We start from the raw sequence: 7500 nt of genomic DNA on the forward strand, positions 1-7500 counted from the left end.
ATTCGTAGTTATTTTTTGATTCGTATTGCTTCGGCGCAAAGTAGGTAGGGACACTTATGGATTTCTCAATTTTTGGATAGGGACAGCCGGATAGCCGTCATTCAGCATAAAAGCTATTGTTATATGCATAGTTTGATGTGAGGAATGGGAATTGATTGAAATTTTCACCCGCCAATTGCCGGCTGGCCTGATTTTAAGGTTTGAGAATCTTGACAACGATTTTGCATACCGACAAAAATAGCATCAAGCAAAAATATCACTTATTTTTCCAATTTTCGACTTGTAGAACGATCAAGTATACTATTCTTTGGATTCTAAGATTTTTTTCAAGTGATTATTTTCAAAGTTGGGAAAAATGAAAAATTATTCTAAGTCCCCATTCGTAGTTCTTTTTGATTCGTATTGCTTCGGCGCAAAGTAGGTAGGGACACTTATGGCTTTCTCAATTTTTGGATAGGGACAGCCGGATAGCCGTCATTCAGCATAAAAGCTATTGTTATATGCATAGTTTGATGTGAGGAATGGGAATTGATTGAAATTTTCACCCGCCACTTGCCGGCTGGCCTGATTTTAAGGTTTGAGAATCTTGACAACGATTTTGCATACCGACAAAAATAGCATCAAGCAAAAATATCACTTATTTTTCCAATTTTCGACTTGTAGAACGATCAAGTATACTATTCTTTGGATTCTAAGATTTTTTTCAAGTGATTATTTTCAAAGTTGGGAAAAATGAAAAATTATTCTAAGTCCCCATTCGTAGTTCTTTTTGATTCGTATTGCTTCGGCGCAAAGTAGGTAGGGACACTTATGGATTTCTCAATTTTTGGATAGGGACAGCCGGATAGCCGTCATTCAGCATAAAAGCTATTGTTATATGCATAGTTTGATGTGAGGAATGGGAATTGATTGAAATTTTCACCCGCCAATTGCCGGCTGGCCTGATTTTAAGGTTTGAGAATCTTGACAACGATTTTGCATACCGACAAAAATAGCATCAAGCAAAAATATCACTTATTTTTCCAATTTTCGACTTGTAGAACGATCAAGTATACTATTCTTTGGATTCTAAGATTTTTTTCAAGTGATTATTTTCAAAGTTGGGAAAAATGAAAAATTATTCTAAGTCCCCATTCGTAGTTCTTTTTGATTCGTATTGCTTCGGCGCAAAGTAGGTAGGGACACTTATGGATTTCTCAATTTTTGGATAGGGACAGCCGGATAGCCGTCATTCAGCATAAAAGCTATTGTTATATGCATAGTTTGATGTGAGGAATGGGAATTGATTGAAATTTTCACCCGCCAATTGCCGGCTGGCCTGATTTTAAGGTTTGAGAATCTTGACAACGATTTTGCATACCGACAAAAATAGCATCAAGCAAAAATATCACTTATTTTTCCAATTTTCGACTTGTAGAACGATCAAGTATACTATTCTTTGGATTCTAAGATTTTTTTCAAGTGATTATTTTCAAAGTTGGGAAAAATGAAAAATTATTCTAAGTCCCCATTCGTAGTTCTTTTTGATTCGTATTGCTTCGGCGCAAAGTAGGTAGGGACACTTATGGATTTCTCAATTTTTGGATAGGGACAGCCGGATAGCCGTCATTCAGCATAAAAGCTATTGTTATATGCATAGTTTGATGTGAGGAATGGGAATTGATTGAAATTTTCACCCGCCAATTGCCGGCTGGCCTGATTTTAAGGTTTGAGAATCTTGACAACGATTTTGCATACCGACAAAAATAGCATCAAGCAAAAATATCACTTATTTTTCCAATTTTCGACTTGTAGAACGATCAAGTATACTATTCTTTGGATTCTAAGATTTTTTTCAAGTGATTATTTTCAAAGTTGGGAAAAATGAAAAATTATTCTAAGTCCCCATTCGTAGTTCTTTTTGATTCGTATTGCTTCGGCGCAAAGTAGGTAGGGACACTTATGGATTTCTCAATTTTTGGATAGGGACAGCCGGATAGCCGTCATTCAGCATAAAAGCTATTGTTATATGCATAGTTTGATGTGAGGAATGGGAATTGATTGAAATTTTCACCCGCCAATTGCCGGCTGGCCTGATTTTAAGGTTTGAGAATCTTGACAACGATTTTGCATACCGACAAAAATAGCATCAAGCAAAAATATCACTTATTTTTCCAATTTTCGACTTGTAGAACGATCAAGTATACTATTCTTTGGATTCTAAGATTTTTTTCAAGTGATTATTTTCAAAGTTGGGAAAAATGAAAAATTATTCTAAGTCCCCATTCGTAGTTCTTTTTGATTCGTATTGCTTCGGCGCAAAGTAGGTAGGGACACTTATGGATTTCTCAATTTTTGGATAGGGACAGCCGGATAGCCGTCATTCAGCATAAAAGCTATTGTTATATGCATAGTTTGATGTGAGGAATGGGAATTGATTGAAATTTTCACCCGCCAATTGCCGGCTGGCCTGATTTTAAGGTTTGAGAATCTTGACAACGATTTTGCATACCGACAAAAATAGCATCAAGCAAAAATATCACTTATTTTTCCAATTTTCGACTTGTAGAACGATCAAGTATACTATTCTTTGGATTCTAAGATTTTTTTCAAGTGATTATTTTCAAAGTTGGGAAAAATGAAAAATTATTCTAAGTCCCCATTCGTAGTTCTTTTTGATTCGTATTGCTTCGGCGCAAAGTAGGTAGGGACACTTATGGATTTCTCAATTTTTGGATAGGGACAGCCGGATAGCCGTCATTCAGCATAAAAGCTATTGTTATATGCATAGTTTGATGTGAGGAATGGGAATTGATTGAAATTTTCACCCGCCAATTGCCGGCTGGCCTGATTTTAAGGTTTGAGAATCTTGACAACGATTTTGCATACCGACAAAAATAGCATCAAGCAAAAATATCACTTATTTTTCCAATTTTCGACTTGTAGAACGATCAAGTATACTATTCTTTGGATTCTAAGATTTTTTTCAAGTGATTATTTTCAAAGTTGGGAAAAATGAAAAATTATTCTAAGTCCCCATTCGTAGTTCTTTTTGATTCGTATTGCTTCGGCGCAAAGTAGGTAGGGACACTTATGGATTTCTCAATTTTTGGATAGGGACAGGCGGATAGCCGTCATTCAGCATAAAAGCTATTGTTATATGCATAGTTTGATGTGAGGAATGGGAATTGATTGAAATTTTCACCCGCCACTTGCCGGCTGGCCTGATTTTAAGGTTTGAGAATCTTGACAACGATTTTGCATACCGACAAAAATAGCATCAAGCAAAAATATCACTTATTTTTCCAATTTTCGACTTGTAGAACGATCAAGTATACTATTCTTTGGATTCTAAGATTTTTTTCAAGTGATTATTTTCAAAGTTGGGAAAAATGAAAAATTATTCTAAGTCCCCATTCGTAGTTCTTTTTGATTCGTATTGCTTCGGCGCAAAGTAGGTAGGGACACTTATGGATTTCTCAATTTTTGGATAGGGACAGCCGGATAGCCGTCATTCAGCATAAAAGCTATTGTTATATGCATAGTTTGATGTGAGGAATGGGAATTGATTGAAATTTTCACCCGCCAATTGCCGGCTGGCCTGATTTTAAGGTTTGAGAATCTTGACAACGATTTTGCATACCGACAAAAATAGCATCAAGCAAAAATATCACTTATTTTTCCAATTTTCGACTTGTAGAACGATCAAGTATACTATTCTTTGGATTCTAAGATTTTTTTCAAGTGATTATTTTCAAAGTTGGGAAAAATGAAAAATTATTCTAAGTCCCCATTCGTAGTTCTTTTTGATTCGTATTGCTTCGGCGCAAAGTAGGTAGGGACACTTATGGATTTCTCAATTTTTGGATAGGGACAGCCGGATAGCCGTCATTCAGCATAAAAGCTATTGTTATATGCATAGTTTGATGTGAGGAATGGGAATTGATTGAAATTTTCACCCGCCAATTGCCGGCTGGCCTGATTTTAAGGTTTGAGAATCTTGACAACGATTTTGCATACCGACAAAAATAGCATCAAGCAAAAATATCACTTATTTTTCCAATTTTCGACTTGTAGAACGATCAAGTATACTATTCTTTGGATTCTAAGATTTTTTTCAAGTGATTATTTTCAAAGTTGGGAAAAATGAAAAATTATTCTAAGTCCCCATTCGTAGTTCTTTTTGATTCGTATTGCTTCGGCGCAAAGTAGGTAGGGACACTTATGGATTTCTCAATTTTTGGATAGGGACAGCCGGATAGCCGTCATTCAGCATAAAAGCTATTGTTATATGCATAGTTTGATGTGAGGAATGGGAATTGATTGAAATTTTCACCCGCCAATTGCCGGCTGGCCTGATTTTAAGGTTTGAGAATCTTGACAACGATTTTGCATACCGACAAAAATAGCATCAAGCAAAAATATCACTTATTTTTCCAATTTTCGACTTGTAGAACGATCAAGTATACTATTCTTTGGATTCTAAGATTTTTTTCAAGTGATTATTTTCAAAGTTGGGAAAAATGAAAAATTATTCTAAGTCCCCATTCGTAGTTCTTTTTGATTCGTATTGCTTCGGCGCAAAGTAGGTAGGGACACTTATGGATTTCTCAATTTTTGGATAGGGACAGCCGGATAGCCGTCATTCAGCATAAAAGCTATTGTTATATGCATAGTTTGATGTGAGGAATGGGAATTGATTGAAATTTTCACCCGCCAATTGCCGGCTGGCCTGATTTTAAGGTTTGAGAATCTTGACAACGATTTTGCATACCGACAAAAATAGCATCAAGCAAAAATATCACTTATTTTTCCAATTTTCGACTTGTAGAACGATCAAGTATACTATTCTTTGGATTCTAAGATTTTTTTCAAGTGATTATTTTCAAAGTTGGGAAAAATGAAAAATTATTCTAAGTCCCCATTCGTAGTTCTTTTTGATTCGTATTGCTTCGGCGCAAAGTAGGTAGGGACACTTATGGATTTCTCAATTTTTGGATAGGGACAGCCGGATAGCCGTCATTCAGCATAAAAGCTATTGTTATATGCATAGTTTGATGTGAGGAATGGGAATTGATTGAAATTTTCACCCGCCAATTGCCGGCTGGCCTGATTTTAAGGTTTGAGAATCTTGACAACGATTTTGCATACCGACAAAAATAGCATCAAGCAAAAATATCACTTATTTTTCCAATTTTCGACTTGTAGAACGATCAAGTATACTATTCTTTGGATTCTAAGATTTTTTTCAAGTGATTATTTTCAAAGTTGGGAAAAATGAAAAATTATTCTAAGTCCCCATTCGTAGTTCTTTTTGATTCGTATTGCTTCGGCGCAAAGTAGGTAGGGACACTTATGGATTTCTCAATTTTTGGATAGGGACAGCCGGATAGCCGTCATTCAGCATAAAAGCTATTGTTATATGCATAGTTTGATGTGAGGAATGGGAATTGATTGAAATTTTCACCCGCCAATTGCCGGCTGGCCTGATTTTAAGGTTTGAGAATCTTGACAACGATTTTGCATACCGACAAAAATAGCATCAAGCAAAAATATCACTTATTTTTCCAATTTTCGACTTGTAGAACGATCAAGTATACTATTCTTTGGATTCTAAGATTTTTTTCAAGTGATTATTTTCAAAGTTGGGAAAAATGAAAAATTATTCTAAGTCCCCATTCGTAGTTCTTTTTGATTCGTATTGCTTCGGCGCAAAGTAGGTAGGGACACTTATGGATTTCTCAATTTTTGGATAGGGACAGCCGGATAGCCGTCATTCAGCATAAAAGCTATTGTTATATGCATAGTTTGATGTGAGGAATGGGAATTGATTGAAATTTTCACCCGCCAATTGCCGGCTGGCCTGATTTTAAGGTTTGAGAATCTTGACAACGATTTTGCATACCGACAAAAATAGCATCAAGCAAAAATATCACTTATTTTTCCAATTTTCGACTTGTAGAACGATCAAGTATACTATTCTTTGGATTCTAAGATTTTTTTCAAGTGATTATTTTCAAAGTTGGGAAAAATGAAAAATTATTCTAAGTCCCCATTCGTAGTTCTTTTTGATTCGTATTGCTTCGGCGCAAAGTAGGTAGGGACACTTATGGATTTCTCAATTTTTGGATAGGGACAGCCGGATAGCCGTCATTCAGCATAAAAGCTATTGTTATATGCATAGTTTGATGTGAGGAATGGGAATTGATTGAAATTTTCACCCGCCAATTGCCGGCTGGCCTGATTTTAAGGTTTGAGAATCTTGACAACGATTTTGCATACCGACAAAAATAGCATCAAGCAAAAATATCACTTATTTTTCCAATTTTCGACTTGTAGAACGATCAAGTATACTATTCTTTGGATTCTAAGATTTTTTTCAAGTGATTATTTTCAAAGTTGGGAAAAATGAAAAATTATTCTAAGTCCCCATTCGTAGTTCTTTTTGATTCGTATTGCTTCGGCGCAAAGTAGGTAGGGACACTTATGGATTTCTCAATTTTTGGATAGGGACAGCCGGATAGCCGTCATTCAGCATAAAAGCTATTGTTATATGCATAGTTTGATGTGAGGAATGGGAATTGATTGAAATTTTCACCCGCCAATTGCCGGCTGGCCTGATTTTAAGGTTTGAGAATCTTGACAACGATTTTGCATACCGACAAAAATAGCATCAAGCAAAAATATCACTTATTTTTCCAATTTTCGACTTGTAGAACGATCAAGTATACTATTCTTTGGTTTCTAAGATTTTTTTCAAGTGATTATTTTCAAAGTTGGGAAAAATGAAAAATTATTCTAAGTCCCCATTCGTAGTTCTTTTTGATTCGTATTGCTTCGGCGCAAAGTAGGTAGGGACACTTATGGATTTCTCAATTTTTGGATAGGGACAGCCGGATAGCCGTCATTCAGCATAAAAGCTATTGTTATATGCATAGTTTGATGTGAGGAATGGGAATTGATTGAAATTTTCACCCGCCAATTGCCGGCTGGCCTGATTTTAAGGTTTGAGAATCTTGACAACGATTTTGCATACCGACAAAAATAGCATCAAGCAAAAATATCACTTATTTTTCCAATTTTCGACTTGTAGAACGATCAAGTATACTATTCTTTGGATTCTAAGATTTTTTTCAAGTGATTATTTTCAAAGTTGGGAAAAATGAAAAATTATTCTAAGTCCCCATTCGTAGTTCTTTTTGATTCGTATTGCTTCGGCGCAAAGTAGGTAGGGACACTTATGGCTTTCTCAATTTTTGGATAGGGACAGCCGGATAGCCGTCATTCAGCATAAAAGCTATTGTTATATGCATAGTTTGATGTGAGGAATGGGAATTGATTGAAATTTTCACCCGCCACTTGCCGGCTGGCCTGATTTTAAGGTTTGAGAATCTTGACAACGATTTTGCATACCGACAAAAATAGCATCAAGCAAAAATATCACTTATTTTTCCAATTTTCGACTTGTAGAACGATCAAGTATACTATTCTTTGGATTCTAAGATTTTTTTCAAGTGATTA

Source organism: Diachasmimorpha longicaudata, unplaced genomic scaffold, assembly GCF_034640455.1.
Source record: "Diachasmimorpha longicaudata isolate KC_UGA_2023 unplaced genomic scaffold, iyDiaLong2 ctg00000127.1, whole genome shotgun sequence".
Lineage (NCBI taxonomy): Eukaryota > Metazoa > Arthropoda > Insecta > Hymenoptera > Braconidae > Diachasmimorpha > Diachasmimorpha longicaudata.